At 55.4% G+C, this 6,000-nt stretch overlaps 1 protein-coding gene across 3 annotated transcripts in view; it reads left to right on the top strand.

Annotated features, from left to right (window-relative positions):
* Positions 1–1,673: 1,673 nt before the first annotated feature.
* Positions 1,674–6,000, top strand: part of SMARCD3 (SWI/SNF related, matrix associated, actin dependent regulator of chromatin, subfamily d, member 3) — an 80,476-nt gene continuing 76,149 nt past the window's right edge. Inside the window, exons 1-2 of one of the 3 annotated variants that reach the window (XM_048287288.1) lie at positions 1,674–1,717; positions 4,817–5,006. The gene's annotated coding sequence lies outside the window, so the exon portion shown is untranslated. Of the gene's footprint in view, positions 1,718–2,128; positions 2,214–2,539; positions 3,570–4,816; positions 5,007–6,000 lie in introns of those variants that run through there. The other 2 variants (XM_048286569.1, XM_048328865.1) reach the window with 2 other exon arrangements.

The raw sequence follows: 6,000 nt of genomic DNA, 5'->3' as shown, positions 1-6,000 counted from the left end.
CAAGACTGGAATATAAATGATGTGCCTCTGCCATGCGACCTGGACGAGTAGCCCATCTCCCTCAGGGGATCTGCCCAGGGTGGTCTCCCCCCTCCTCCCTGGAGCAGTTCAGGTCTGTCTGGGCAGGTCCTCCACTCAGTCGCAGCTCACAACCTGCTTCACCCCAAAGTGCTGCAAGGCCAATTCCCAGCACACTGGAGAGTGCAACCCAGGCACTTGCAGATGGTCTAAGCTGTTCCACAGAAGGTCTGGAGTTGCTGTTGGTCAGATGAGATGAGCAGATAGAGGATAGGATGCTCTCAGTAACAGGTGCACACTCCCCCAGCTACAGCAATGTATTCTTGCTCAGCAGACTCCTCCATTCTTAATTCCAGCACAAAGAGTTCTTTTCATAAGAGCTTGCTGTCTTCTCTTTGGCTTTGAGCATTGCCTTGTCACGCATCCATTGTGAAATATTCCATACAGCACTGCAGAGCGTGTGCAGGTGCAGGCTGCCAGCTTGGTCTCAAGCTGGAAGTCGTGGCCTGAACCACTGCACCAGATGCTTTCATGCCCCACTGTCCCAAGGGCTCACCACTCCCTAGACCTGTACTTCAGCCAAGGCAGTCACCCTCTCCTATTCCCATTCCAAACCCTTTCCTGGATGTACTAAGCACTTACCTTGTCTTCTCAGCATGCATGCTGAACCATTGCTCATGGATTCTCAAAGGGGGCAATTTTCTGGTGACAGGTACCACACAAACTCATTTTCCATTTGCAACAGTATTTTGGTGGTACAAATAACTGTAGGGAAAAGCTTGAAAATGTGACGCAAAAACGCAGTGAAAAAGCCAAAAGCATGTGTATAGTCTCTCCTTAAAAACACCCAGTGAGACTTAAATCCACCTCGTCATCTTTACAGTATTTTACTTCATCTTTTAGACATACACTGGTTTTGAGCCCATGAAGCTGGCAGGTTTTCTTGGCTTTTTGCAGACGGAGCTCAGTCCTTTCACTGCTTCCTCACAGCTGCTTGGAGCATCACCCCAAGGTATTCACTGTCAGTGCTCATTCTGTCCAAACTTCCCTCCTCGTCCCCGTGGACTGCAGGGCTTTGGCAAGTCGCACTGAAGGTTCCTTCTAATTACTCTGTCCAAGTGCACATCATAGACATCTCCCACTGCGTGTTTAAGAAGCAATTTTCCTTTTCCTGTTAGAATTGACACTGCACCAAAGACCCTTAGCCCGCCAGGCCCAGTACCTTCATCCTCACCCTCCCGGGAGTCACCAGCTCCTTAAACACAAGGAAAAGCGTGCGGACAGTGGATCGCAGCTCGGGGCCTGTTCTGAATTTGAAGGATTGGACGTGCCTCAGAGCTCCCTTGGCCTGTTTGCTCTCTCATCCTGTTAGTACCGTACCCATCGCCACTGGAATTCTCATTGCCTCCCGGTGAACCCCGGCCCCGTCACCGTCGGTGCGAGCCCCGCTCGGTACCGGTCGGAAGCGCTCCCGACCCTGCTGCGAGCGGGCGGTGCTCGTTCCCAGCCAGGTACGGGCAGCGCGGGCCGCGTTGGCACCGGGCTGGGCGGGGGCTCTGCGTCGGGCCCGGCGGCCCGGGGGGGTGATGCGGAGCGGGGACGGCGGGCGGCGCTGTGGAGCGCGCGGAGGCTGCGGCGGCGGGTCGGGAGCGCTGCTGGAGCAGCGGGGCTGCGGCGGCGAGGGCGGCAGGGGGCGGCGGTGAGTGCGGGGGTGAGTGCGGGGCGGGGGCGGCGGGGCTGGGGGACTGCGAGAGTAAGGGGGCTCTGGCGGTGGTGCGGGGCGCTGGTGGGGAGAGAAGGGGGTGGCTGTGGCGGCGGAAGCAGGGGCGGCGGGGCTGGGGACCGTGGCGGCGGCGGACCCAAAGCCAGTCCGTCCCTCTCTCGAGCTCAGTCGAGGCGGCAACGCCGGAGCGGCCCGTGGGGCTGGGAGGGTGTGGGCGCCGCACCCGCCTGTCCCCGGGAGGAGCTCCGCGCCGCGCCGCCCCCGCGGGGCTGGGAGCGGGGCAGGGGCCGCGGCTGCACCGCCCTCCCGCCGCAGCAGCGCGGCCGGGGCCGGGCGCTCCCGGCGCGGGACCCTCTGCCCTGGCGCGGCGGGCGAGCCGCACTTTACAGACGGTCCCTGGCCGCTCTCCGCAGCGCCGCGCAGGCGCCCCGCGCGCAGACGGCCCCGGCGGGAGCGGAGCATGGACGGGACGGTGAGCGCCGCGCGGCCCCCCCGCCCCGGCCGCCCTCCGGCTCGGCCCTGCCCCGGGCATCTGCGAGACGCCCACGCCGGCGGTACCCCTGGGCCGGGCAAGGACCCCGGGCAGCACCGCTGCTGCTCCCGCCCGGGCGCTGCCCGCCGGGCTCGCCCGCCCGGGAGATTGGTGGAGTCCGGGCGGACCCCGCGCCGCCGGTACCGCCCGGCGGTGCCTCCCTCCTCAGCCGCCGCCGCCGCTGTTCTCCCGCGGAGCCGCGGCTGGAGCGCCCTGGCGGCTGCCGCGCCGCGCTCTCTGATCTTTCCCCCGGACTCGGCTTTACGCGGTGCGGCGCCCGCCTGGCCCCCGCCGGGTGTCCCAGCGCGGGCCCCGCGTCCTCCGCCGAGCCCCGGCGGCTTTGCTGTCTTGCAGGAACTCGGCTCGCTCGGAGAGGCAGGCAGAAAGGGGGAGCCCAGTGCTCATTTACCTCTCCCGAATGTGGGCTGCAGGCCCCCTCGGGAGGGTCTCCTTTAGCAGGGACTGACTTTACCGAGGGAGACACCATCACTCGTCTGGAATTGCCCATCCTGCCCTGACATGGTCCATGCATTCTCTGGAGAGGAGTGTCCTCTTCTTAACACCCTGTTCCTGGAGACACCCCAGCGCTGCCCTGCATCTAACTGACTGCTGTCTCTGGTGCTCCAGCAACAACCAGCCTTCACACAGGAGATGGCAGCTTTTGAGAGAGAGTATTTGACTTGCTGCCTCTAAGATGCCCCTCAGTTCCGTCTTCAGAGGGAGATACATGGTCCCAGATACTCTCTCAGGACTAACAGATCCGTGCCTGTGGGAGACTGATGCTCTGCGTGGCCTTCTGGAAGATCTTCTGACTTCCTGAACATGTAAACCATCTCACTTTGGCACCAGGAGTCTGCTGCTGGAGACTGCTGCTCCTTCCCTCCCTCCTGTTCCCTGAGGCCTGAACTCTTCTCCGTTTCCTCCATCACTGTGGCCTGTGGAGGATCCCTGTGTGCGAGCTGCTGCTGGGAAAAACTGAGGTAGAATTAAAATGGGGGACTGAGGAACAAACAAGGTCATTCACCAGTCAGCATGATCTGGGAGAGTGTGCATTATCCTTGCCTGGTACTGTCAGCACTTCCCTTCTTGGAGAGACTGACTTCATCCTACTGCCCATCCGAGGAAGTCCTGCAGCTTCTGAAAATAACCACTTCCTTGGTGCTGTCTCAGGAGCAATCAACGATCTGCTGTTTTCCATGGGGACACGACCAGTGAAGCCAGCCTGTCTTCCCTTGCTGAATGCCCTGACCTCTCTGTGAGGAGGAACTTGCAGCTTGGCCTTGCCCCTAAGGCAGGGTGAGGACGCTCAGTCTTTGCTCTCCTCCTTTTCCTCAGTGCTGCGGTAGTGTTCCTTCCTGTACCTCGTGCACTCTCCCTTCTCATTTGCGCTGCCTCCACTGCAGTGTTTGCCTCAGCCCCTGCTTGCCTGGGATCTGTCCTTCCTTGAATACAGCTCTGTTTCAGCAGAATTCACCATGATCTTCTTTCTGTCCTTTTTTCTTCCCTTTTTCTGACCCCACTGGATCCAGAGCCTTGGTCCTGTCCCTGGTGGAGTTACCCACTCTACTCATGCCGCGTGGCACTGCCCAGGCTGGCACTGCAATGTTCATACTTCCCTTTCTTGCCTATCCATTCTTTGAACAGTTGTTTCTATCTGCATGTCTAGGTGCGAGCTTATGCTTGAGGGTGCTGTGTGTGCTGGTGCTCACACCTGTTCTGCTGTAATGCTGCTTTTCTTCATCAGCTACAGTACAGAGCTGTCAGGAGCAGCAGGGCTTTGTACTTGCAGGTGCAGCTGGCTCAGCTCTTCCCAAGGAACAGGTCCCTTTTCCTTCTTAGCCTGGTTCATCTTCTTTGGGACCTATCATAGCATGCAGACACTGAAGCTGCCTGACTATGCCCTAAATCTGTGGGATCATTAGTTACTCCAGTCTGCCGCACTCTCCCTATTCTACTGGGGCAGCTAACAGTGCCTGCTAAAATGCTGGAGTGTTCTGGTAGGAGTTGATTTTGAGTTCTTTAAGGAGTTGATTTTTTTAAGGATGAAAGCAAGCTGACTTGGACAATGTTCCTAAGCTGGCCTGCCTTCCCAAGGTTGAGAACATCTGTCTGAGAAGATACCTTTGCTTCTTGGGACAGGCAAATTCCAGGGATCCACTCTAATCCTACCCACCCTGTGGTTCTTACCAGAGCCTGCTCAGTATGTTGACAGGTTATAGGCAAGCAGTGACCTTCATGTTCTTTCTAGATTCCACAAATACAAGCTGGGTCCTGTGGGGAAATTGAAGAGCCCACACGGATGGGCCAGTGCCTGGGCAAAACTGCTGTCCTGGCAGCCTGGACATGCACCTGTGTACAAAGTCTCCAGAGAAGTCCCAAACCACTATGTCAGTCTCATCTTCCCTTTCTTGCTCTTCTCCCCCTCTTTTTTTCCCCATGTTGTGCTTCTTATGAAGTGTCACATGGGTTGGTGCAGTTCTAGGAAATGTTGTTTTTATTGTACATTACTTCCCTCTCACCCAGTACATACTTTCTCTTTTCAGAGCTGGATCCAAATGCATCCTCAGCCTGCTGTCTTAGAGCTGTTCCTGCTTAAGGTCAATGAGAGCATCTGCTGCTAATTCATCATGACATAATATCTGGTCTCCTGCTCCATCCACAGGATAAGTTTATTCCTTCTTCTTGGTCTACACAGATGTGACTCCAGGTGTTCAGCTGCCTTGTCTGGTACAGGTAGGTTTTAGCTCTTTGAAAGGTGACCTGTTTTAGTCAGGAAGGATGTGTGTGTGCTTTGTATTGGGGATGGAAAATGTTTACCTTTGGGCATATGGGAAATACTATGTTGTGAAATAAATCCTAAGATGCCAGCTTGCTGCTGCTGACCTAAACGGGTCCTTTGAATAGCCAATTACTTCTGTGAGAGTTTGCACTAGTGCTGGCAGGAAGATGCTGATCTGGCAGAGTGGAAGTGACGTTGGAGGATGCAGTTGCTAAGAGGAGTAGTAGTAGCAGCAGGTATTCTTTGTGGTAATTCATTACTCCATTTGCCACAGGTAAATATAATTAGTTCTTGTCAGGTGGTTATTGATCTGCGGGGTTCCCATGCTTCTCAGTGCAGGTTTAAATTAGCTCTTCCCAGCTAGGAAGACTTCTTCACTATCTGCTGTTGCTGGATGGGCACTGGTCATCTCCATGATACGGTGCTCAAATCTGCCACTCAGATCTTCATTTTCTAACATTAGTTACATTCTACTTGTTGCTTCCACTGTGAATATCCACCTGTCTGTTTTCCCAGCCAGTACACAGTGTGCCTATAAGGGACTTTTGTTTTTGCCACACCTGGATTGGTGACTTCTCACCTTTCACAGCCTGCACAGGTCACCTCACTGGTAGTGTAAACTGTGTGGTAGAAGAAATGCATACTATTTTGCTTTGGAAATAAATAGCCTAGGTTATAACAATTCTCACTGGAACTGGAAGAGCTTATGTATGAAAACTCCTTCAGTTTTTTGATGAAGATGCTAATGCTAACCTTCAGTTCTCTTTATCACTCGGCGCTCTCTCCTCATCCAGTGCAGTGTTGATACAGTGGTTTCCAAGCAGAGTGCTTGGGCTAACACCTGGAATTTGGTGGTCTCTCCTTAAATTGAACAGCGTTCCAGGAACTTATCTTTTCTGGAAAGATGCAGCTGAAGGAATTGAATGGTTCTTAATTGAAACTGTAAAA

Source organism: Corvus hawaiiensis, chromosome 1 (genome assembly GCF_020740725.1).
Source record: "Corvus hawaiiensis isolate bCorHaw1 chromosome 1, bCorHaw1.pri.cur, whole genome shotgun sequence".
NCBI lineage: Eukaryota > Metazoa > Chordata > Aves > Passeriformes > Corvidae > Corvus > Corvus hawaiiensis.
This window is presented reverse-complemented; position numbering and strand designations above follow the sequence as displayed.